The sequence below is a fragment of the Rana temporaria genome, chromosome 13, assembly GCF_905171775.1.
Source record: "Rana temporaria chromosome 13, aRanTem1.1, whole genome shotgun sequence".
Classification (NCBI taxonomy): domain Eukaryota; kingdom Metazoa; phylum Chordata; class Amphibia; order Anura; family Ranidae; genus Rana; species Rana temporaria.
In genome coordinates this window covers 50,494,760-50,521,921 of record NC_053501.1, presented here as the reverse complement: position 1 = coordinate 50,521,921, position 27,162 = coordinate 50,494,760, and the positions used below count along the sequence as shown (strand labels likewise).

Here is a 27,162-nt window from a genome sequence, read left to right as displayed (position 1 = left end):
AAATTTGACGTCATAATTAACACTGATGATCAACATGTATAAATACATAAATTGTCCATATAGTGAACGCAGTTCATCAGAGGTCATCACAGAGGACAAGAAGCAGTCTTTACGTCTGGAGGAAAAGAGATTTGATCTCCAAATACAGAAGGGTTTCTTCACAGTAGGAGCTGTGAAAATGTGGAAAAGACTGCCTCAGGAGGTGGTTCTGGGCAACTCAGTAAAAAAAGGCCTGTATTTTTTCCTAAATCCACATAATATAGCTGGATACTAATATTAAGCACTTACCTGTACATCATTCTACATCAAGTGGATGTACCGGGGTAATGCTTTTCTTGCTTTCTTGTGATAACAACCGATGCGGCTAAGCAGCCGTTCAATTGTTATCACAAGCAGGTGGAGGGGATGTCCCCCCCCTTCCCGACCCCTCCACCCGGGTTCTCCCGTCCCACAAGGATGCCCTTCCCGACCCACCGGCACGTCCGCTGGCTGGCCCGAGACCTGAACAAAGCAGGAATCTGGTTATTTTAAGTTTTTTGGAAAATGAGTTCACATTTTTTTTTTTATACCTACAGTCACCAATGCAGTACAGTATCATCATATAACGGGCGTGGCTGTGATCAGGGACACTGACTGGTGATAGTATGTAAAAATATATATATATATTTTTTCCTTTTTTTATAAAATGTTTTTAACACACTCAGACTAGAGCAACACAGCAGGGGGGTTATTTACTAAAGGAAAATCCACTTTGCACTACAAGTGCACTTCCAAGTGCAGTCGCTGTAGATCTGAGGGAGACATGCAAGGAAAATAAAAAACAGAATTTTAGCTTCGACATGATTGGATGATGAAATCAGCAGAGCTTCCCCTCATTTCAGATCTTCTCCTCAGATCTACAGTTAGCTAGATTCAGGATGGCGAGCACATAGTAGCGGCGGCGTAGCGTATGGCATTTACACTACGCCGCCGTAAGTTAGCGAGGCAAGTAACTGATTCACAAAGTACTTGCCTGCTAAGTTACGGCGGCGTAGCGTAAATGCGGCGGGCGTAAGCACGCCTAATTCAAAATAGGCTGAGGGGGCGTGTTTTATGTTAATTTTGGTTGACCTGACATGATTGACGCTTTTTTGGAGCGGCGCATGCGCCGTCCGCCTACATATCCCAGTGTGCATTGCGGCTAAGTACGCTGCACGGTCCTATTGATTTTGACGTGGACGTAAATCCCTATTCACGGACAACTTACGCAAACGACGTAAAATTTTCAAATTTCGACGCGGGAACGGCGGCCATACTTAACATTACTATTCCAGCTATTTGATGGAATAACTATAGGCCTGATAATGCGTTACGTAAACGGCGTATCTGTACTGCGTCGGCCGGGCGTACGTTCGTGAATAGGCGTATCTAGTGATTTACATATTCTACGCCGACCGCAATGGAAGCGCCACCTAGCGGTCAGCCTAAAAATGACACTTTAGGATACGAGGGTGTAAGACACTTACGCCGTTTGTATCTGAGCCTAATTTAAGCGTATCTGGTTACCAGAATACGCTTAAATTAGCGCGGGCGCACATTCAGACTTAGGCTGGCGTATCTACTGATACGCCAGCCTAAGTCTTTCTGAATCCACCTAAGTGACTGCATTTCCAAGAGCACTTGCAGTGCAAAGTGGATTTGCCTCAAGTAAATAACCCCCAGTTTTACCATAGAGAAATTGTACTATTCTGGGGAAGTGATCAGGATTGTTTACACACTATGGTTGCTTATACCAGTGAATTTCACTGTCATAAGCAACTATTTTTACTATATGAAATTGATTAATTCAGTGTGTATTGTTGTGATTAGCTGTGATTGGCCAAAGCTAATCATGTGGTAAAGATGGGCTGTAATTGGCAAGATCTCCCGGAAGTGGGAATGTGTACCTGTCAAAAACAGGTACCCCCTAAAAGGTGCCAAATGTGGGGACATTTGGGGGAGAAGGCGGATAAGCAAAGCTTCCACTTTCAGGGTGAGGGTCCCCTTTAATGCATTTTGGAATAAGGCTGTAACAAAACTAAATGTGGAACAAGTGAAGTGTTGTGACTACTTTCCAGATGCACGCTATTGCTTTCTGTGTCCCCATTAGGGAGATTTGCCGTCTCTATTTGTCCTGTTTACTGTTATCAGAGTGAAAGTGAAAGGAAACCCCATATTTTGTGTTGTCACTAGAACTGGAATAGAGGGGAATTCTTCCAATGATGAGACTAGTTCTGGTGACAACCAGGGATTCCCTAACTTTGGAGGTTTTCTTCTCACTTCCTGTCTTGTCTCTAGGACAGGAAGTGAAGGGAAATCTCCACAAATGAGACAAAAAAACCCCCAACATGACAGGGGTTATAATAACTCTCCATTACTTTATCCAAAATAAAAGTTTTGCCTATAGTTCTCAATTAGGGCACATGCTGTATACAGTATAGGGAGCATTATGTGTGTAAGGCTCAGTATTCAGCTCTCTGGCTTCAAGGGCAAACCAGTGTATGGAGCCCGCCTGGCACACACCCCCCTCAGGTCTATATCCAGGGAAGGACTCGCTCTGAGCGGAGGTGAGTATTGCCCGGGTGTGAGGAGGTGACTTTCTCACACACACGGCTCAGGAAGACGCCTGACCTCACTTTAATATTGCGAAAGAGAGAAGATCGTCATCCCGCCAGAGCCGCTCCACACAACTTGGAGGACTCCTCATTCCCCGCCCTCATGCGGGTGTATCATAAACTACGGCGCAACCAAACCCAGCCCAGCACAGCGGAAATGCCCTCCCTTATCGAACTTTTGATAGCCTTTAGCTGCCACCAATGGCCGCACATTTAGCTGGTCCTGCAAGCCAATTGTAGCGCGATACAACAAGGCAGACCAATGACAGAGCTCGGTAGGCGGGAATCAGCGCGCAAAGGTATGGTTACTCGGGGAGGCGGTAGGTAGAGAAGAGGCGTAAGGTAGGCGGGACGTATTGTAAAACGAGCAGGGCAGAGGGCCAATAGGAAGCGGTTGTTGTGTCTGGGCGGTGCTTTGGTTGGGTGGTGACTCGGCGGTTGTAAGCAGCGCTAGCTGTCGGGTTAGGTTGCGCCCAGGCAGGTAAGCGAGACCTGGGAAGTAGAGCTGCAGGCTGGGGCTGGGAGGAAGGAACCGCCGCCCCTCAGGTGAGTGCAAGCTCTTCGCTCGGCCTGCTGTGCTGTGAGTGTGTGTCGTGTGATTGTGACGGGTCCTCCGGAGACCAGACCAGGCTGTGACTGGAGTAAGGGGATCTCTGGGGGCAGCAGCGCACTTCTTCAGGACGATTCCCACCGGGTGGGTCATGTGACCCGGGTCCTCCCTCAGAGTTGGGTGTGATGGTAAGCAGCACTGGAGGGGTCACTGCCCTTTCCCCAGGGGCTGGGTGTGCAGAGTATTGGCAGAGCATGTCATCTGTGGGAGGGCAAGGACATTTCATGTACAGGGACTGTGCTGGATAGTAATGGGCTCCATGTTGGCAGGACTGTGCCGGGTATCACCGGGCCGGGTGTCAGCCTGATTGTGCCGGCTGTCGCCGGGTGTCAGCATGACTGTGCCGGGTATCACCGGACCGGGTGTCAGCGGGACTGTGCCGGGTACCACCGGACCGGGTGCCAGCGGGACTGTGCCGGGTATCACCAGGCCGGGTGTCAGCGGGACTGTGCCGGGTATCACCGGGCCGGGTGCCAGCCTGATTGTGCCGGCTGTCGCCGGGTATCGCCGGGCCAGGTGTCAGCCTGATTGTGCCGGGTGTCAGTGGGACTGTGCCGGGTATCATCGGGCTCTACGCCAGCAGGACTGTGCCGGGTGTCAGCAGGACTGTGGCGTGTATCACCGGGCCGGGTGCCAGCGGGACCATGCTGGGTGTCAGCGGGACTGTGCCGGGTATCACCGCGCTCTACGCCAGCAGGACTGTCGCCGGGCCGGGTGTCAGCCTGATTGTGCCGACTGTCGCCGGGTATCGCCGGGCCGGGTGTCAGCCTGATTGTGCCCACTGTCGCCGGGTATCGCCGGGCCGGGTGTCAGCGGAACTGTGCTGGGTATCGCCGGGCCGGGTGTCAGCGGAACTGTGCTGGGTATCACCGGGCCGGGTGTCAGCATGATTGTGCCGGGTATCACTGGGCCGGGTGTCAGCATGATTGTGCCGGGTATCACTGGGCCGGGTGTCAGCGAGACTGTGCCTGGTATCACCGGGCCGGGTGTCAGCGGGACTGTGCCGGGTATCACCGTGCCGGGTGTCAGCGGGACTGTGCCGGGTATCACCGCACACTACGCCAGCAGGACTGTCGCCGGTTGTCAGCCTAATTGTGCCGACTGTCGCCGGGTATCACCGGGCCGGGTGTCAGAGTGATTGTGCCGGGTGTCAGCGGGACTGCCGGGTATCACCGGCTTGGGTGTCAGCGGGACTGTGCCAGGTATCACCGGGCCGGGTGTCAGCGGGACTGTGCCAGGTATCACCGGGCCGGGTGTCAGCGGGATTGTGCCTGGTATCACCGGGCCGGGTGTCAGCGGGACTGTGCCGGGTATCACCGGGCCGGGTGTCAGCGTGATTGTGCCGGGTATCACCGGGCCGGGTGTCAGCGGGACTGTGCCGGGTATCACCGGGCCGGGTGTCAGCGGGACCGTGCCGGGTGTCAGCGGGACTGTGCCGGGTATCACCGCGCTCTACGCCAGCAGGACTGTCGCCGGTTGTCAGCCTAATTGTGCCGACTGTCGCCGGGTGTCAGCGTGATTGTGCCGGGTATCACCGGGCCGGGTGTCAGCGGGACTGTGCCGGGTATCACCGGGCCGGGTGTCAGCGGGACTGTGCCGGGTATCACCGGGCCGGGTGTCAGCGGGACTGTGCCGGGTATCACCGGGCCGGGTGTCAGCGGGACTGTGCCGGGTATCATGGGGCTCTGCGCCAGCGGGACTGTGCCAGGTGTCGGCGGGACTGTGCCGGGTATCACCGCACTCTACACCAGCAGGACTGTCGCCGGGCGTCAGCCTGATTGTGCCGACTGTCGCCGAGTATCGCCGGGCCGGGTGTCAGCGGGACTGTGCCGGGTATCACCGGGCCGGGTGTCAGCGGGACTGTGCCGGGTATCATGGGGCTCTGCGCCAGCGGGACTGTGCCAGGTGTCGGCGGGACTGTGCCGGGTATCACCGCGCTCTACACCAGCAGGACTGTCGCCGGGCCGGGTGTCAGCCTGATTGTGCTGACTGTCGCCGGGTATCGCCGGGCCGGGTGTCAGCGGGACTGTGCCGGGTATCACCGGGCCGGGTGTCAGCGGGACTGTGCCGGGTATCACCGGGCCGGGTGTCAGCGGGACTGTGCCGGGTATCACTGGGCCGGGTGTCGGCGGGACTGTGCCGGGTATCACCGGGCTCTGCGCCAGCGGGACTGTCCTGGATATCACCGGGCTCTGCGCCAGCGGGACTGTGCCGGGTATCACCGGACTGTGATGGATATTATCGTGTGCTGGATAGTTGTGGGCTATGTGTACTCTTCTCACACCCCAGGTAAGGTGTGGTATTTTCAGTGGAGTGCAGTGATATGTGAGGATGTCACATGACTACATGGAAGACCCTCAGCTCTCACCTGAGGGATGTGACGGGTTTCTAGAAGCTCAGTAACACCAGACACGAGGAATGCCATTGTATCCTATGGTGGCCGTCCACACCTGGGCGCCGTGTCACTTGAGGCATGAAAAAATACGCAAGCTTCTTTTGTGGGGAAGTTGTATGTTATTGGGCACAGGAACTTCTATGGATGTGCCTGGGGGGAAAAACGCACTTTTGGATTATTAATTTTTTTTTTTTTTTTTTTTTATATTGATTTATTTTTTGGTCTTTTCATTGCATCTAGCTTTCCATTGTCTTAAACAAAAACAATCACGTTTGGAAAACCTGTGTAGAAACGTACTTAAAAAAAAAAAAAAACACTTGAAGCTCATGTGTGAACCTGGACTTAAAGTGGAACTCCAGGCTAGATCTAACTAGTGTTGGCTATAGATGGTTTAAAAATAAAGACGGGTAACTTCTGCGCCACTTTGTACACTATAATACAAACACGTGTAAGAGTGTACACTGAAGTGGTCATCAACCCTGTCCTCAGGGCCCACTAACAGGCCAGGTTTGCAAGATAACTGAAATACATCACAGGTGATATCATTTTCTCCTCAGTGATTGCAGTATTCTAGACTGCATCTCCCCAAGGAAATACGTAAAATCTGGCCTGTTAGTGGGCCCTGAGGACAGGGTTGATGACCACTGCACTAAATGGAAGAATAGGTGCTGCTCAACACTAACATAAAAAACAAATGACAAAAATATTATGAAGCGCTTCCTCACCCAGCTACTCCCTCCCTGCTGGGCTCCAATGAAATCTCTGATGGCCCTTATAGGGAGTCTCTGTCCTGGGGGAAAAAAGCAATCAAACAGAAGTCCATAAATTAGCACCAGTTGATATAAGTAGTAAGCTTGATATTTCATGGAATTGATGAATCACTATTAGTGTTCTCTTCTATATGCTTTGTGCAAGTGTCTAGCTATCCAATAGATGGTTCAAGTCTTCCTGCTAAACCGCCCTGATATTTGAACGATGAATGGGCAGTCTGAATGTATCAACTTGGGTATAACCAGCCTGCTGGTTTTTATGTACGGTTGTCGCTAGTGGCTGGTATAGCCACTAGCAATAGTTGGTCTTCTCCCAGAGGAGATGACTCCCCCACCCCTTGCATGGGAGAATACAGTGGCTTAGCAGGAGAAATTCCCCTGTTAACACTGGTTTCAAGAAGGGGAAATTTTGCTCTTGGCCTGCCTAAGCATACAAGAAGTTTGGGGTTTACAAAAAACAAACTTCTACTCGGATGAATGTAGCATTAATCGCTTGCTGCCACTAAACGGAGAGGGGGCACACCGCTGATCGCTCCATTGTCCGCAACGAGCTGTGACTGTCAGTCCCTGGCTATGGTCACATACACGGCTCCCTGGAGTGCTGCTGGGGGTGAGAGGGGCAGGCTCAGACTTTTAGCAGAATGCTGAGAGCAGGGCTCAAGTCCTGCAGGATTGCGTGGGAACGGAGTTCCTGCACTTTTTTCACAGCAGGAACTTGGTTCGCATTTCAAGGACTAGAGCAGCCGAGAGCAGCCGAGCCAATCCTTCACTAAGCGGCGATGCCCAGCTCGAGTCGCTGTCAGGGGCAGGCGAACCTTAGTAATCCTTTATGTTACTGGCCACTTCCTGTATATGGATTGATCAGGTAGTGTGCAGGTATTCTGTCACTTCCTCGATGCCGCAATGTCTCCTGGGAGCTTTTGTCATTGTTCCCAGGAGACATTCCGGAGGTCTGCCGCGAGTTATCGCAGGATTTAGAAAGAACTTGCTTAAAGTTCTTTCTAAATCCCGCGGCAGACCTCCGGAATGTCTCCTGAAAACAATGACAAAAGCTCCCAGGAGACATTGCGGCATCGAGGAAGTGACAGAATACCCGTACACTACCTGATGAATCCATATACAGGAAGCGGCCAGTAACATAAAGGATTACTAAGGTACAGTGGATTGAAAAAACAAACATGCGGTTTAGTAATTATGTTTTTTTTTTTTTTGGTGAGGAAGTGGATCTTGGGTGGGAGTTCCCACACTTTTTTTTCCCCAGGACTTGACCCCTGGCTGAGAGGCTGAGCTAGGTGTCGGTTCAGGCATCTAGGTAGATTCAGGACCGATCAAGAGCCTGGACCAGCTGAGTGACATCGGCCAACAGCAGCCCCCTGACGACTAAAAACGGGTCACCGGAGTAAAGGACTTTGGCTATTGGTCCCCTTTAAACCTGCTCCCACCCCCTTCTAACTCTTATACTAACTACCCTGTAGCACAGTGGTCTCCAGACTACGGCCCAGGGCCAGATGCGTCCCTTTGCTTGCCTTTACCCAGGCCATGAGTCACTTTTACTCCCACTGACACAAACAATGGGGCACTATTCCACCCCCTAATGCTAAAGATGCACAGTTTACTCCCACTGACACAAACAATGGGGCACTATTCCACCCCCTAATGCTAAAGATGCACAGTTTACTCCCACTGACACAAACAATGGGGCACTATTTCACCCCCTAATGCTAAAGATGCACAGTTTACTCCCACTGACACAAACAATGGGGCACTATTCCACCCCCTAATGCTAAAGATGCACAGTTTACTCCCACTGACACAAACAATGGGGCACTATTTCACCCCCTAATGCTAAAGATGCACAGTTTACTCCCACTGACACAAACAATGGGGCACTATTCCACCCCCTAATGCTAAAGATGCACAGTTTGCTCCCACTGACTCCAGGACAATTTCTACTCCCACTGGCCACAGTCCGGCCCCCCTAAGGTGTGAAGGATGGTAAACTGGCCCTTTGTTTGGAGATCCCTGCTGTAGAAGAAAGATGCTTGTCTATTGTGAGGGTGGTCTGGTCAGGCGATCTCCCCAGTGGCCAGTTTCAGGAGAGAGACCGACAACGGATGCTCCATAGTAAGTCTATAGGCCCATACACACGGTCTGACTTTTTGACAACAAACTTCAAAATGAGCAAGTTTTCAAAAACATCTGTGTGTACGCTCCATCGGACAAACTTTTTCGGTTTTCATCGGACAAAAGTTCGCTCTGCAAACGGACAAACTTTTCAGCAACAAAAGTCCTACGGTGAAAAGTAGAATAGATGCAGCCCTGCACAGTACTGATCTCTTCCCTCTTTTCCCCTACACAGGTTAGGGGGCACAGAGAAACTTTTTTTTTTTTTAACCTTAACCACTTGCTTACTGGGCACTTAAACCCCCCTCCTGCCCAGACCAATTTTCAGCGCTGATGCACTTTGAATGACCGTTGTGCGGTCATACAACACTGTACCCAAATGGAATTTTTATCATTCCCCCCCCCCCCCCCCCCCCCACAAATAGAGCTTTATTTTGATGGTTTTTGATCACCTCTGTGGTTTTTATCTTTTGTTAAAAATAAAGACAGGCGGTTTTTATGGGCATTGATGAGGCTGATGTACCACCTTCCTCCTTGGGACCGATGTCCCTTGTGCACAAGCGGGGGAAAAAAATTACCCGTCCTTTGTTTACATCACGTGATCAGCTGTCATTGGCCGACAGCTGATCACATGGCAAGGGGCCATGTGATTTTTTTTTTTATTTTCTCTCCACCCTGCCAGCTGCTACCCAGGTGCTGGGTTTTCAACCTCTTGATTGGCAGGTCGGAGAATGACATCATCCTGCGCATGCACACAGGAGTCTGTCCTTCTGGGACAGCTGGAGTGTGCCAGGAATGCATGATGAGCTTTGCATGCGCAGCTCACTGTGCATTCAATTTAAAGCGGATCTCCACTCTAAAGTGGAGTCCCGCTGATCGGAACCCTCCCCCCCTCCGGTGTCACATTTGACACCTTTCAGGGGGGAGGGGGGTGCAGATACCTGTCTACAGACAGGTATCTGCACCCACTTCCGGCCCTACGATACGGGCAAAGGACGGGTTTTTTCCTTCCTTCCCGTCCGTCCCCCCGTTGTATGCTGGGAACACTCGGCTCCCAGCACACAGCGGGAGCCAATCGGCGGGCGCAGCGCGACTCGCGCATGCGCCGTAGGGAACCGGGCAGTGAAGCCGGAGCGCTTCACTTCCTGGTTCCCTCACCGAGGATGGAGGGGGGAGCAGCAGGGTGACGAGCGATCGGCTCGTCATCTGCTGCGATCACCGCTGGACTCCAGGACAGGTAAGTGTCCTTATATTAAAAGTCAGCAGCTGCAGTATTTGTAGCTGCTGGCTTTTAATATATTTTTCCTGTGGCACATCCGCTTTAAGACTGGGCAGGCAGGTAAATGTTTGTTATTGCAGAAGAGACACAACATGTTCTTTCAGCACTAAAGGGTTGCATGCTTACAGTTTTAGTTCCATTTTAATAAGCTTGTGTTCATGTAGAACTATAGGCAAAACGTATTTTTCTGTTTGGATATTATTATTATTATTATTATACAGGATTTATATAGCGCCAACAGTTTGCGCAGCGCTAGATAGAATAAGGGAGGGTTATAACTGGTTTATATGTGGTTTTTATTTTATTTTTGCCATCTGTGTCCCATTGGAGAGACTTTCTGTCACTCTTGGTTCCAATGTCAAAACAGGAAATCCCTTTGGGGGGGGATACAGATGGCAAGAAAAACCAGATGGGTGTTCTTATCCATCTCCACTCTATCCAAAACTAAAGAGTAATAAAGGTTTGCCTTTGGTTATACATTCAATCTCTGTGAATTGATCCCATTGTCCCTTGTTGTACACGGCTCTAGTGCATGGCGCTGGTTTTGGAGGCAGTGATTGAAGCTGGGCACAGGTCGCTGTCACCTTGGTGCTTTTGGTATGGCTGTCTAATCCTCTCTTCCTGGAGTGATGTTTTTTTAACTAGTATTGTGTAATCTGTGGACAGTTGATAGGGGAGTATTATTTTTTTAGGTGGGGCATGGGATTTTCCGGGTATTGCCACATTAGTAAATTGTGTATGTTGGCAAATCCTGGTTTTGTAAACCCCGAGCAGTGACAGTTGCAGTGCTGTGGTGTGTTACATTGCATTCCACATTTATCTGTAAGGAAAGCTTTGTTTTTGGCTCATATGGTGCATGAAGGATGAGTGGAAAATTGATGAATCTTTTTGTTCTTAAAACAACACACAGCAGCAAAGTGAGTTTTCATATTCACGTAAAATGGAAACAGTAAAGTCTACTCATTATGGCTTCATCTTTGCTTAAAGTGGATGAAAACCCTTATTATTATTTATTAGTGTGTGTGTGTGTGTGTGTGTGTGTTTTTTGATGTCACAATGTACAGTATAAGATTTCCTATCATCTGTGCCCAGTCTTGCCACACAGTTAATCCAGCTCTGAGCAATCCTCTTTTATTGTTCAGTGAAATAAAACGGACTTGGAGAGAAAAACCTTAGTCCGTTCCGCCCCCTTGCTGTGAGTGACAGGTTATTTACATATCTCATGCACTAGCCTGGAGACAGGCATTCTTTTTTAATTCCCACCCCCTCTCCTTTTCTGAAGACATGTGGTTACTTTTCTGGATTTTGACTGGATGTTAGTGATCATAGCAGAATGCAGTGTAAGAACTACACAGGAAAAAATGCATGTTGACAAGGGGAGTGTAGAGGTGGGCGAAGAGTCTACTAACATTACAGTAGAGCTCCAGACAACAGATCTGCCCACAGAATCTGCAGTTTTTCAGGTCTCATAACAGACAGAGGGGAGACATTTGACAGGTAAGGATACATGCAGGAAGCATCTATATCCTTATAGATCAGCACTATGGCAGTAGTTTAGAAAGGATGAGAGAGGGTTAACTTCCACTTTAAGGCCGCATTTAAACCTGAGCATTCCGGGGAGAAATGTGCATTTATTTCATCGTTTTCCACAACACGCTTGCAGTGCCAGTATTTCTTATTGACACCCCAAATGCATGTAGCAGTCCGCACAAAAGCATGGAATGCGAAGCGCCCTTGGCTCGGTGGCAAAAAAGGTACAGAAGCCACTTAAGCGTGTTTGTCATGTGTAGGGGTTCCTATTCAAGTTAATGGGCTGCCCTATATGCTGTTGCACAACAAACTCTCCAGAAAAGGCCAGAAAAAATGCATTGTGTCGCTCAGCTGAGAATGTGGCCTAGTTAAAGCTTGATATGTTGTGTTGGGTGCGCTCTCCTGGTACCTAACATGCAGTGCTGTGATACTTGTGTGGCTTATTGGACAGTAGTGGAGCATTGATTTGTAAATGATCTCTAGCAGTTTCTGGTAATGTTTCTCCAGTCTGAGTCCTGCAGCTTTTCTGTCCCAAACTCCACTTGTAGCATGTCCTCAGTTTCTGAGGATTTGTTTACACTTGTGATCAGGGGGATGGTAAAAATAGGTAGTCTAGTTGCAGATTTTATAACTTCTTTTTAAGTGGAAAAGCCAGCTGGATGACGTTGTAGCAATGCCTTGGCAAAAATATACTGGAACTGTACTGTTCGGTGAGCAGTGACAAGCAGGGTGGATAAAATCGAGTATTTAAAAAATAAATAAAAAAATCCTATTTTATTTAAATTTGGATTGTTTTTATTGGGATTTTTTTTTTCTTAAATTTTATTTTAATACAATATTTTTGCCATAAAAATCTATTTCAAGATAGGTTTTTCTATTTAAGATACGTTAATACATTTGTTTATTCCATATGAATTGGAGCTTGGTTATGTAGCTTAACCACTTAACCCCCGGACCATATTGCTGGTCAAAGACCAGGCAACTTTTTGCGATTCGGCACTGCGTCGCTTTAACTGACAATTGCACGTGCGACGTGGCTCCCAAACAAAATTGGCGTCCTTTTTTTTCCCCCCCACAAATAGAGCTTTCTTTTGGTGGTATTTGATCACCTCTGCGGTTTTTAGTTTTTGCGCTATAAACAAAAATAGAGCGACAATTTTGAAAAAAAATGAATATTTTTTTTTTTGCTATAATAAATATCCCCCAAAAATATATAAACATTTTTTTCCCTCAGTTTAGGCAGATACGTATTCTTCTACATATTTTTCGTAAAAAAAAAAAAAAAAATCTCAATAGGCGTTTATTTATAGGTTTGCACAAAAGCTATAGCGTTTACAAAATAGGTGATAGTTTATGGCATTTTTCTTAAAAACATTTTTTTTTACTAGTAATGGCGGCGAGCAGCGTTTTATTTTTATTTTTTTTAGTACTGCGACATTATGGCAGACACTTTTGACACATTTTTGGGACCATTGGCATTTTTATAGCGATCAGTGCTATAAAAATGCATTGATTACCATAAAAAAAACACTGGCAGGGAAGGGGATAACACTAGGGGGCGAGGAAGGGGTTAATCATGTTCCCTGGGTGTGTTCTAACTGAAGGGGGGGGTGGACTGACATGGGGAAATGACAAATCGCTGTTCATACATTGAATGAACAGATGATAGGTAATTTCCCCCCCTGACAGGACCGGGAGCTGTGTGTTTACACACACAGCTCCCGGTTCTCGCTCTGTAACGAGCGATCACCGGTGCCCGGCTACGTGGTCTCGCCCAGCAGAGCCGACCTGCCGCCGTGTAACTGCGGCGGCTGGTCGGCAAGCAGTTAAGGCTGTATAGTCTGCAATATTTTTGGTAAACTCATTCAATGAATCCAAGCACTGCAAGCGGAGAAAACATGTACTGCATTGATACATTCACACAATTTCATAGTAACTATTGATGCACCGAAACATATCGAAAAAAATGCTGATAATGGTGCTGGGGGGGGAGGGGCCCGCGCGGGGCCCTGGTGCAGCCCATTACGGGGATGTCGTTCTGGAGTGCCGGATTAACTGCACAGACTGCAGTAACGATGTCCTGCCTCCTCCGGGAGATTTAATCAGTGTGACGTGATTACAGGAGGCGGGACATTGTTACTGCGACCCGGGCAATTCAAATACAGCTCTGTGACACACGGAGATCGCCACTGATCCAGGCACAGGCAGGCTGCATGACAGGCGCTGGTAGGCTGCTGGGCACTGGTGAGGCTGCATTGATCTCCTGTACCATGTCTGCAGTCTCTGACCATCTCCTGCATCATATCTGCTAGAGGTGCACCGCATGGAAATGTTGCTAATACTATTAGCAATGTGTTTATATAAAAATTCATTTTCGGCCTAGTGTATTTTTCATTTTCGGTATTGGTTTTGGCACCAAAAATCCCATGCGTGCGCCCCTAATAGTAACCATGAGATAATTCACCTGCTGCCGCCCCATCCCTCACCTTGTGTCACTGCCGCATCACCAGCAGTCCCATTTTTAAAGTGGTGAGTCAACAGCGGAGGAACCTCTATGGGACAGAGATGACAATTGCTCTTTAAAAATTATGATTTAAATCAAATCCACCCTGCATTCAAATAAACAGGACTGTGATGTGTGGGCTTTACTGGGTTAAAACGGGCAGTGAGGAGATGACATGATGCTTCCTCACTGTCCATCAAATCAACCGTGTGTCGCTTTTCAGAGGAGCAGAAAGGTTAACTGCCAGTGTAACCTTAGCCTAAGGCCCCATGCACACGGGACGCTGGTGCAAACTCTGCTAAACACACGTTTTTAACGGCTATAACCAGCGTTTAAAAACGCCAGTTTTGGCGTGAATTTCGCAGCGTTTTACCGCATTTGCGTTTTATAAGCGTTTAGTTAAGAAACGTCATAAGACCCTCCCTAAGCTCAAAAAACAGTATTATTTAACCATTTCAGCCCTTTTGTGAGACCAGAGTGAGTAGCAGCTGAGAGAGCAGCAGTGTACTTGTATTTAGCGTGTCACTTGCCACATCACCTGCCACAAGTTGTGAATTGTCCACTTGACACATCACCTGGCCACGCCTTCTGCCCCAAGCTGTGGATTGTCCACTGGCTACGTCACCTGCCATGTCAACTAGGGGTGCAACGGATCAAAAAACTCACGGATCGGATCGATCCTCGGATCAGGAGTCACGGATCGGATCATTTTCGGATCAGCAAAAAAAAAAAAGACAAATCTTGTTACACCCACCAGAGTTTTAGATTTCACAGTTCTTCTCAACACAAAACTGAGCTTATGTGCTTAAATACAGTGTTTGGAAATCCGACGGACTGTTTATTGCTAATGTGACAGAACACCTCTGATTTTCACATTTAAACAGTCCGTCAGATTTACAAATACTGTATTTAAGCGTATAAGCTCTGTTTTGTGTTGAAATAACTGCATCTCGCAATACTTATATGTGCAGCCAAGTGGAAGTCGCAGCCCCATGTACGAAAGTGGTGTCACCAGTTCCCTACTGTGAACTGAACTATCCCAATCATCAGATCCCTTTAGTGTTATTGATCGGCGGGCTGAGTGTCTAGTGAAAATCCCCCCTACATGCTCAGTCCATACAGATCCCCCCGATCGCCTCCTCTCTCTTCTCTGGCAAGCAGCAGGACACCCGGTGCGGCGGCGGCTCCCCGTGTGGATTCCTCAAGGTGCAGCATGGAGCTCATCGCTGGGCTGTTAGGAGTCAATGACATATTGAGCTCAAGTGCCCACAAACTTCCGAGGAGCAGCCTGCATCCCCCGCGCCGGGTGGACCTCGATGGCCGCCACTTCGATAGCTAGGCCGAAGCCGCGGCCTTTCCTATGGACCGGGAGGCCCGTGGATCGCTGTGTGTCCCGACCCGAAGGTGCTGATCCATACGGATCAGTTGCACCCCTAGTGACAATACTTGATGTGTTCCCACTGTCATATGGCATTTTTGTGCCACAGTGCCTACACACCGTCACGGTTTTATCCACTAACCTCTTTCCTTCATCATTATATTTGACATGGAAGACAAAATGCTCCCATACAGGGGATTTAAATGACGCGGGGCATTCAAGCTCCTCCATTCGCCATGACCACGCTGTGTGTGGACTGAACATGCGCAAATTATTATTATTTTTTTTTTTTTAGAAAACAATCCTCGGATCACGTGTGTGCGGTTCAGATCAATCTTTTTCGGTTCGGATCACGGATCAATGACGATCCGTTGCACCCCTAATGTCAACTGGCCACGTCACCTCACAAGTTGTGGATTGTCCACTTGCCAAATCACCTGGCCATGTCACCTGCCACAAGTTGTGGATTGTCCACTGGCCACATCACCTGCCACAAGTTGTGGATTGTCCACTGGTGGCCAGTGGACAATCCACAACTTGTGGCAGGTGATGTGGCCAGTGGACAATCCACAACTTGACCCATCACCTGCCACAAGTTGTGAATTGGCCACATCACATGGCTACAAGTTGTGGATTGTCCACTTGCCACGTCACCCGGCCACTTCACCTGCCACATCACCTGGCCATGTCTCCTGCCACAAGTTATGGATTGTCTACTTGCCACGTCACCTGGCCACAAGTTGTGGAATGTCCACTTGTCACATCACCTGCCACGTCACCTGCCACAAGTTGTGGAGTGTCCATTTGCCACGACACACCTGCCACAAGTTGTGGGTTGTTCACAATGCAATGCAAGCAATTACATTTTTTTTTGTTTTTTAATGTTTTTTCATCATTTGCCATCATTTTTGAGATTTCTAATGTAAAAAAATAGGTCTCCTTTAAAAACCCCTATGAATGAAATTGTGGCAAAACGCTGGTACCGTGTTTTGCTGCGTTTTAGGGTCTGAAACGTGGAAAACTTTTGCGTCTGAACCCATTTTTTTTTTGCTTCTGGAAGAACGAGGTTAAACGCAACTGCCGAAAAACGCTGAAAAATGTGACTGTGTGCATGGACACATAGGATAACATTGAATGTGTTCAGGGGCAGTTGACAAAGCTATCCAACTGCCTCTGAACACGCGTCTACCAGCGTCTCGTGTGCATGGGGTCTAACTGTTTCCTTTACTAAAGCCTAATCACTTCTGACAGTCATCTGTAGCATTACACATGCTGAATATTACATGTGACCCCTTGGTGACGTCAGGTGCCAGAGTTTAAATTGACACAAAAATCTGGTTTAAAAAAAAATCTATTCAAGTATGTATATTTACCTCCATTAGTACCTTCCATTGCTCTCAGCCTCCTTCACATCTCCAAATGCCATTATTTTATTTTATTTTATTTTATTTTATTTTATTTTTTGTGTTTCTTTCTTCCTTTGAGCTGACTTCCTGTTAGATGGTGGCTACATTCATTCTCCATGGTCCCACTGTATGTAGGAATGTAGCCAGACTCTCTTGCTCACTCCCAAGATGGGTTAGGCACTATGGGAAGTGTAGAGCCGTTTACATGACCTCAACTAATGTGAACAGCTTGTTCCAGGCAAATGGAAGTGAAGGGGAAAAGGAGAGGCGTTCCGGAGCTAAGGAAGCATGTTCCAAGTAGGCAGAAAAGGCAGTAAGAAACTGTTTATTAAAAAATAGATTAAAGGACCATTAAGTAGTGCTGTGTGTTTTTTGAATAAGGATATCCTTTAGTGTCCCTTTAAGATCAACTCCAACTTACAAATACTGGTCTACGTCAGGGGTCTCCAAGCTTTCTAAAGAATGGGCCAATTTACTGTCCATCAGACTTTAGGGGGGCTGCACTGGGAGTAGAAAAAAAATTCTTTTGAGTTTACTTGTGGATGTGCCGCCATTCTTCTTTGTTTCCATTGGCATTGTGCGGCAGCGTTGGTGTGAAGGGGCGGAATTGTGCGGCATCGTTGGTGCCAGTGGGCGGAATTGTGCTGCAGCGTTGGCGCAGTGGGCGGAATGATGCCCCAAGGCCCAGATAGAGGCAAGCGAATGGCTTCATCCGGCCCCTGGGCCGCAGTTTGGAGACCACTGTTCTATGTTGTAGTCAAGCCTTTCTCATCTAGGGTTCTCCCTGAGATTGCTATGGGGACCCTATTTCACACCTACATTGACCACCAATGAATCTAGGGGGGGCCCCCACCACAATTTTGCTGTCTGCATTTCCCTCCTGTTCATTTATTTTACAATATTTACCAAATAAGTTATAAAGAGCAAGAGGGTGTAAAATGTTCTAAAAAGAGTTGTGTTATTTATTACATTTTGAAGGGTTCTACAGTTTAGTGATCATGCTGATGTACTGCAAACTGTAGGAAACATTACTTTTTTACAAGGGGGTTTTCCCAAGACCAGGAAAATATTTCCAGGGTTTCTCTGGGGTAAAATGGTTAAGAGGCTGTCAGCCATAGACACCCGAATCCCTAATGTGCATTAAAGGGGTTGTAAAGGTACAATTTTTTTAATTTTTTTTTATTTATTTAGGCCTCATTCCTTGCTCAGCGGTGATCGCTCCGTTGATCCCCGCTGAGCCGGCGGATGACTGGGCGGTCCCCGCACACTGTGCAGGGACCGCCCTGCCTTTTCTCCGCTCTCCCATATGAGGGGATTAGATAAACACGGACCATCTGTCCGTGTTCATCCGATCCGCAGACGGATGGAAAAATTAGGGTTTTCCTCCGTCTGCAGAATCGGAGGATTGCGGCCCCGGATGAGATCAGGTGTCGGTGGATATTCATCCGCTGACACCCGCGATCTCATAGGGACCAATGTATGTTCCTTTTTCATCCGTACACAGATGGATGAAAAAGCTGACATACGGTCCGCATGTGTGAAAGGGGCCTTAGTGCAGTCCTCCTTCACTTACCTCATCCTTCGATTTTGCTTTTAAATGTCCTTATTTCTTCTGAGAAATGCTCACTTCCTGTTCTTCTGTCTGTAACTCCACACCGTAATGCAAGGCTTTCTCCCTGGTGTGGAGTGTCGTGCTCACCCCTCCCTTGGACTACAGGAGAGTCGGGATGCCCACTAACACACAGCTTCTTTCTCTATCTGCAATGTAGAGAGCGTCCTGACTCTCCTGTAGTCCAAAGGAGGGGCGAGCATGACACCCCACACCAGGGAGAAAGCCTTGCATTACTGTGTGGAGTTACAGACAGAAGAACAGGAAGTGAGGATTTCTCAGAAGAAATAAGGACATTTAAAAGCAAAATCGAAGGAGGACTGCACTAGGGTAAAGGAAGCTATATATTATATTATATTATATTTTTTTTTTTGTCTACCTTTACAACCCCTTTAAGGGTATAACGGATACATTTGCACTTGGTAAAGTTGTTGGTAATGTTTCACTTGACATTCATTTTTAGAATGACAAACCTGTGGTTTGCAGAAAACCTGTAGGCAACTGTTATGAGCAATTGAAGATCTTCTAGAGTGTGAGCCGGATCACTTGTGTGCATAAGGCCTAAAAACGATTTTCATCTTCTACATTTATAGGTTAGTAAAGCGGTACAACCAGCTATGTTTGTGTGCAAAGTGCACTATAACAAGGGTGAATGCTGTTACAGGTCGCTGTGCTTTTTCCTTTTCTTGTTTGATTAGATTGTTGGCTGAAGGATAATAACATTATGTGTATGGGTAGCATTGCAGCGCACTTCTGATTGGTGTCCCAGCTTTTAAATAAGTGCCTGCCACACATGTTAGGCCCCATGTACACGGGACGCTGATAAACGTTCGTTCGGGGGCAGTTGGACGCTTTTTTCCACTCGTCTGTTTGTCCAGATCTCACAGAGACTGAAATTTGGGGGTGGGGGGGGGGGGGCAAAATGTAGGTTGTCATTAGGAAAGGAAACCTTCCAATGTTTATTTTTTCTGAAGACCAATGTCTAAAAAGGGGATTTACTTCCCTTTTGATTAAAAAAATCTGTGTACTGGACTGATGAAGAGACCAGAGTGACTGAGATCAGCCAGTCATTATGCTACGTAGAGATGTGGGTGGGGAGGAGACCTGCAAGTGAAAATAAAACCACAGCAGGGAAAGGTCGGGTCCCCTTCTCTGCTAGACAGGACTGTGATGTGTAGATCTCAGTACTGGATAGACAGCAGTACAAATCCTTTATGGGAGCCATTTACCTCCCAAAACGTATTTAATCTGGGCTTTTTGCTCCCCCCCCCCCTTCATTTTTTTTTTTCTTCTTCTTAGTTCTTTTATTTGACTTTTCCCCTCTGTTTTTACCTGGTGATCTGGACAGTTATTCTGTATTGGTGAGATGCAACTCCAGGGATATGAGGAGCACTGTCGGTCTTGGGGGTGGTTAGTGATGAATGTATTAGCAGATTTAGATACACTAACAAATAGAAACCAAACCCTAGCAAATACTTGATAAGCTGTTACAGCAAACAGTATTATTATTTTTTTTACTTTTGCATAAAGGTTTTGCATGAATAAATGCTGACCACTTTAACCACCTCTATCAGTGTTAAGTGTTTTTTCTCTTCCATGTAAACTAATACATTATGCTGTAGAGTTTGTGCTGTGAAAAACGAACTTGCTGGGTGGATCACCAGATGAAAATGTAAAAAAGCCTAAATAACTAATGCAGCCATTATTTCTAGGAATTGGTAAGCTGCAATAGGTTTGCTTTTGGGTTTATTGCTGCTTTTTAGCATTTTAAGCATGCAGTAACCTATATTATCTTAAACCTATTATATTTCATACTATATTAACCTCTTACTATATTAACCTCTTAATGCCGGAGCCTACTGGTCCTTTAAGAGGTTTATGAAGGCAGGGCTTAAGAGCACATGACCACTGTGATAGTCATATGATCTAAAAACCGCTTGCGATTGGGAGCTTTTTGTTAGGCGGCGGTAATTGTGTTTGGGAGCGTGCACTGTGCGTGCCCTTTGCACAACTGTATGGACAGAAATTCACGCAAATATGCAGCACCCTGGCCCCAAGGGGTTAAATGTATCTCTGCAAAATTACAAGACTTCTCTTTAAATTGTTTTACATAAGTTTAGCAGGGTTTTGGAGCTGTAAAGAAAAACGATAAGTCTCCAGTAAGCCACTTCATGTATACACTTTTATATTGTATTCTGTCCTGGTTGAAGAGGAAGACAATATAATTTTATTGAGTGGCTGTCTCATTATGCTGACATGAACTTTCCACTTTTCCTTTCTGGCAGCAATGCGTTTAAGAAATTGCAAGACTAAGTGTGTGTGTGTGTGTGTGTGTGTGTGTGTGTGTGTGTGTTTTTGCCTAAATCTTGGCCCTGAAGTTTTTCCAGCATTGATCAGATGAGTTGGACCACTTTCATACTGGGACGTTCCGCTGTCTGCGGTAAATCGCCGCTATTTTCCGTTTTTTTTTTTTTTTTTGCAGCGCTATTCGGCCGCAGCAGTGCTTTTTGGTTGTTTACATTTTAAGGATGCCTGGAATTCAGTTCTCTTCTTGGCTCTGTTTCAGGTCCGAATTTGGGCCTGAAACTGACGACGCAACGGACTGCTGCGAGCCGCATTTGGCATAAGTGCCAAGCCTTAAGGAAATAAAAAACATGCAGACCAGGGTTTGACAAATTTGCTTGGAATCTAGGAGCCAGCTAAAAAAGTTAGGAGCCAGAAAACGCACCCCGTCCCGACGAGCTTGTGCGCAGAAGCGAACACATATGTGAGCAGCGCCCGCATATGTAAACGGTGTTCAAACGCAATTTTGAAGCGTGACATGTTGGGTATGAATTTACTCGGCGTAACATTATCTTTCATAATATTAAAAAAAATGGGGATAACTTTACTGTTGTCTTATTTTAATTTAAAAAAGTGTAATTTTTTCCCAAAAAAGTGCGCTTGTAAGACCGCTGCGCAAATACGGCGTGACGGAAAGTATTGCAACGATCGCCATTTTATTCTCTAGGGTGTTAGGATAAAAAATATATATAATTTTTGGGGGTTCTAATTAGAGGGAAGAAGATGGCAATGAAAATAGTGAAAAATTACATTAGAATTGCTGTTTAACTTGTAATGCTTAACTTGTAATACCAACGGCCACCACCAGATGGCGCCAGCTCACATCTGGTGGTAATAACTTGTAATACCAACGGCTCACCACCAGATGGCACCAGCTCACAAAAAAAAAAAAAATTTTTTTGCCCACCTTCCAAGCCAAGTCGCCAGGACACTATTCCTAGTCGATCCCTGTGCAGACAATACTAAAAGGTATACTAATGTTTGACACATTTGTGAACTGTACTCTACATGTGTTGGGTCACACAAACACCCCTGTAGGGTTAAAAGCTTTGGTCTATGTATACAAACTTGCAGTTTAGATAAAGAAGGGACATTGCACTAAAATGTATTGGTGCCCATATTAATAGATAAAGCCATAAATACCCTTCAGCCTTCCTGCTGCCTCTTGGGAGAGATGAAGAACCCAAATCCTACAAGAATGTGCTTCTCTGCCTAGGCCAGAATCTAGGGTCTGCATTAAGTATGTTTTACTGCAGATTGGATAACCTAAATGGTTACCAGAAAATTGTAGCGGGACCCCCTCGAAGTTCCGAAGTAAAGCTTGTATACATCGGACAACATTTCTAGCCCTTCAGTTTTTTTTTGTCAAGTTATCTGCCCCAACACATCCAGGCACATTGTTTATCTGTACGCTGGATATTTTCTTTTTCAGAAGGTAACATTTAGGCTGCATTCACACCTAAGCGACAGCCGCGTTCGCGTGTAGCGGCAGATTTGCCGCGAGTACAAATGTTTCAATTTTTTTTTTTTTTTTTTTCTAAAAGTATTCCCATTGCTGTCTATGGGAAAACTGCGCCTGTCGCGTGAAAAAAAGGGTCCGGGACTTTTTTTCAGGCGACAGGCGTTGCGCGTCTATGAGATGTGAACCATCTCCATAGACAGCAATGGGAATTCTCCCCTCTAGCGGCAGAAGCGTCCCGCGTCGGGCGTTTTGTCGCTTAGGTGTGAATGCAGCCTTAAAGTGTATGTGAACCCAACAATGGTTTTAGGAAATTGGGTTTTATCTGTTTTGAGAGGTACAATATTACCCATGGATTTTGCCAGAAATCTAGTGATTTCCTGTGATCCTTGCAATGTTCTCTGTCCAGTATTAAAGTGGAGTTCCACCCATTTTTTTATGTTTGTCTGTGCTGCATGCCCTAATCTCATAGTGTTCAGAATGGACAATTTTTATTTATTTTGTTGCTTGTAAATACCTTTTTATTTTGTAGTCCTTCATTACCTCCTCCTCCTTCCTTATTAGCCTAGGCTATTAAGTCACAAGGCTATTCGCAAGGGTTTCTGGGATAGGCATCATGTATCCCAGTAGTCCTTGCAAATAGCCTATTTGCATAGAGAAGGGGCGGCAACTTCCTCTGACACTCCTGTTGCTATGGAAACCTGACTGAAACCTATTGCATCGCTTGTGCAGCACTGAGCATGTGCGAGATCTGCAAGGCTGAAATCCTGGAAGTCATACAGTCTGTCTTCATGATGCCCACACTTAAGATGGCCACGGTCTATTTCTAGATTATAAACAAACTAAATCTCTAGCAACCTAACAAAACGGACCTTAGTTTACAGACTAACTTTACTAGACTACATTAAGCTTGTGTATTACAGGGGTATTTATATTTAAAAAGTGAAATTGTGGGTGGAACTCCCCTTTAAGGTACCTGCCTAAGTTCACCTGTTCACTACAAAACCCTGTCCTCTTATGATGTTGAGGGAATGGGAGGATCTGTTCTGTAGCCCAATTCAGAAGCAGCAAGCTGCCTTTTGGGGGGGGGGTAGGGGGGTGGGGAGACTGTGTTCCTCAGATACTGTACAATGAATGGAGTGTTGTCACCCTAGAACAGAAATGTTACTAGCAGCATTGCCAAGTGAAAATAAAGAGTGGGTGAGCCTAAGAAAAAAAATAAAAAGACCAATGCAGCCACCACCCTGCTATGACTCTGCAGGTGTAAAGGTGGCCATAGATCTGAAATGCACATCACCAGACACAAAGCACCAAGGTCTAATTCACACAGGTTGCACTGGATGGTAAAAAAGGGTGCTTCAGTCACATGCCATCAACCACACACCAAAAAGATAACTTGCAGCCAGAGGGTGGCACACATGGCACAGCAAATTTATTTTGGCTTGAGTTGGATAATTGGCATTGCCTTTCAGGCTCGCTCCATGAAGTTGCTTGGCTTGTGGTATTTCAGTAAAAAAATCCAGCTTTGGCTGCGAAGAGGGGGCTGGGCAGCTGCAAAAAGGCTGGGAGAGCAGTGTAGGCTTCAGGAACAGCCCAGTATTTGGTGACCCTTGGCAAATCATCATTTGACCCCCCGAGGGGGTCCCGACCCCCAGGTTGAGAACCACTGCCTTAGGGGGATGCATTGCCTGCAGATATGCCTAAAGTGGTTCTAAAAGTCCTCTCCCTCTCCACGCCCCTCCATGCTAGCCTATGTGCCCATGCACACAAACTTTCAGTGACGTTAAGAGCCCATTCAGGCTGCATTCACATCTAGACGGACGAAATCGCGGCGTTTTGTCGCCGCAAATCGCGGTAAAAATAGCGGCGTTTTGTACCGCGATTTGCGGCGACAAAACGCGGGTATTGTCCGCCTAGATGTGTCCCAAGATGACCCCCTCTATGGAGATGATTGCCATCTCCTAGCCGAACGCTCGAAGACGCCTGAAAAAAAGGTCCGGGACCTTTTTTCACGCCGCAGGCGACAGGCGTCCGGCGTTCGGCGTGGAGATGTGAACCATCTCCATAGAGGGACATGTATTTCCAGCCCTCTGGCGGCAGAGGCGTAGCGCTACAGGCGTAAAAACGCCTAGATGTGAATGGGGTCTCACACCTAGGCGTTTTGTCGCCTGTAGTGTGACGCCCGCTGCCGCCCCGACACGCCAGAGGGATGATGTAACATTGCCCTCTATGGAGATGGTTCACATCTCCACGCCTGCCGCCTGTCGCCTGAAAAAAAGTCCCGGACCTTTTTTTCAGGCGTCTTTCGGCGTTTGGCATAGGAGATGTGAACCATCTCCATAGAGGGGGTGAAGGCTGCATTCACAATAGCGGCGTTTTGTCGCTCGCGAATTGCGGTACAAAACGCCGCTATTTGTTGCCGCAATTCGCGGGACAAAACGCCGCGATTTAGTACGCCGAAGTGTGAATGCAGCTTTAGAGGCAGTAGGAAAAAACGAAATCCTGTCGGTCCATGAGCAGAGGCTGTTTTTACATTCTAGGAAGTGTTTTTACTGCAGCGCTGGTGTCTTTTTAAACGTCCCGTGTGCATGACATCTCTACAGCACCTGAGCATTTAGAAGTTTCAGATGTATACAAAGTTATAATGGTAATCTTTTATCATTTCTGTGTGATTTGTGAATTCCCCCCTTTTTTTTTTTTTTTTTTTTTTTTTTTTTTTGTAAACTGGCGGTTTTTCTGAAATGCTTCTAGAGTAGCTTGCATGTTCTCCCATTTCTACAATTGCAGAATGTGATTCAAATGAGAGATCATTTTCTCATGTAAGTGACCCCCTCAAATTGATCTTTACACGTTTGTGTCATTTGGTCCCTTAGGCTAGTATTTATTGGTTCGTTCTGTGGCTGATCTGTCTTTAGAAAATGCTGACAAGGTGATGTGTTGTTGGATTAGGCTTTTATGTTTTTTGAACTTCAACCCTTTCTAGACATGCAGTGTGTTCATAGAGGCACTGAGCCAAAGGCTACATTTTTATGGTCACCTATTTTTTGTTAAATACTTTAGTGAATCTTGAACTTCCATGTAACTGGATAGAAATACAGAGACTCTAGTTTTTCTTAAATCCACTTTAGGACACTGTGTAAGGCCCCTTTCACACTGCTGCCACTCGAAAGTTGTGCGTTTTTTTTTTTCCTGCCATTTCAGGGACTGCCTGTGTAAACTTGAGGTCTATGGACCTCAACTCGCATCAAAGTAGTGCAAGGACTACTTTGAACTTGATGCGACTTGAAGCCACACAAGATATGAATGGTACTCATTGAAATCGTGGGGTAAAAATGGTGGGTGTTGCAATATTTTGTCGCACCATATTTGCGCCGCAGTTTTTCAAACACAATTTTTTTTAAATACACTTTAATGGATTAAAAAAATAAATAAACAGCAAAGGCGTGTTTTTTATTTTTATTTTTTTATTTTTTTTATAACGTGAAAGAAGTTCCACCACCAGAATTGTGTGAGAATCGTGATCTTTATTCTGACAGGTCTGTCTCTGCACAGTGGATCGATCCCCTGCTGAGCAAGTGGATAAGCCCGTGTGAAAGGGCCCTTACAGAAGTTGGCCTATCACCTACATGGAAGTGGCAGTGGAGTTAGACCTTTGGACACACACTTGTGTCTGAATGTTGACCAGAATTATTTAAAGTGACTGTGCCATGAGATCATTTTACATGGTAATATATTAACTGTAAACTATAAGGCTGGAATTGACACGTGTCATGGTAAAGCAGCCTATGCTGTGGAATGTGCTGTGAGCATACCACGGCACAGGCAAATCCTTACCTGACCCTTTTTATCACCCGGCTCGTGACCGTGTCACCATGGTATTCTGGGATTCCCTTCAGTGTAGGTGTGTTGAAGTTTTTTTTTTAAATAAATAGAACTTTATACTTGTTAGTAGGTTAGATTTGATTTAAATCAACGCCATCATTTTAAAGAGCAACTGTCATCATTGTCACCCAGTGGCTCCTCCTCTGACCTGCTGTTGACTCACCAACAGTCCCAGTCACTTTAATAGGACGGCTGGGAATGCAGCAGTGACAAAACAAGGTGAGGGACGTGGTGGCAGGTGATTGGATGCCCGCTAGCAGGCGCTGCCATGATGGATCGGAAATGACAGGTGCTCTTTAAATGTAAGGACTTATTCTTGCTGGTAGTTAGAATCTTTAATATTTGCAAACAAAATGAAGGTTTCCCATTTAGAATAATAAAGCTGCCCGGTTAGTAAAACAGCGATTCTATCTATCAGAACAGATTAAATCACACAGTTTGTAGTGTACATAGGTTTGCAAAACAATGGGATAAAAGAATATTCCTGAACTTTGTTTTATCTCATGGTTGCTGTGAAATTGTGTGAATGCATCAATGCAGTGCATGTTGTTTCAGCTTGCAGAGCTTGGATTCATTGAATGAGTTTACCAAAAAATGTAAATATTGCAGAATATTCAGCAGGGGTCCTCAAACTACAGCCCGCGGGCCGTGGCCCGCGGAGGACTTTTAGCTGGCCCACCCCACCCTGACAAGCAACGCCGGTTACACGGCAGGTTGTAACACAGCGATCCTGCTGTGTCACGGAGATCAGTGTTCTGTCTATCTGATAATGATGATGCAATGATTTTGATCGGCTTGCAATTAATGATTGTGAGGGGGGGGGCTTGCAATGAGGGGCGTACAATGATGATGGCGAGGGGGGGCCTGCAATGAGATGATGATGATGAGGTGGGGGGCTTGCAATGATCATGATCGGTTTGCAATGAGGGGCTTATAATGATGAAGGGGGAGGGTTGCAATGATCGTGAGGGGCTTGCAATGGTGAGGGGGGGGGGGGGCTTGAAATGATGGCTTGAATTTGAAATGGCGGTGAGGGTGGGCTTGCAATGATGGTCTGAGATGACGGTGAGGGTGGGCTTGCAATGATGGTCTGAGATGACGGTGAGGGTGGGCTTGCAATGATGGTCTGAAATGACGGTGAGGGTGGGCATGCAATGATGGTCTGAAATGACGGTGAGGGTGGGCTTGCAATGATGGTCTGAAATGACGGTGAGGGTGGGCATGCAATGATGGTCTGAGAT

General features: G+C 46.7%; 1 protein-coding gene across 4 annotated transcripts in view; it reads left to right on the top strand.

Annotated features, from left to right (window-relative positions):
* The first annotated feature begins 3,036 nt into the window (after positions 1-3,036).
* NUMB (NUMB endocytic adaptor protein) overlaps positions 3,037-27,162 on the top strand; it is a 157,522-nt gene continuing 133,396 nt past the window's right edge. For 3 of the 4 annotated variants that reach the window (XM_040333588.1, XM_040333589.1, XM_040333586.1), the window contains exon 1: positions 3,037-3,179. The gene's annotated coding sequence lies outside the window, so the exon portion shown is untranslated. Of the gene's footprint in view, positions 3,180-3,208; positions 3,372-27,162 lie in introns of those variants that run through there. The other variant, XM_040333587.1, reaches the window with a different exon arrangement.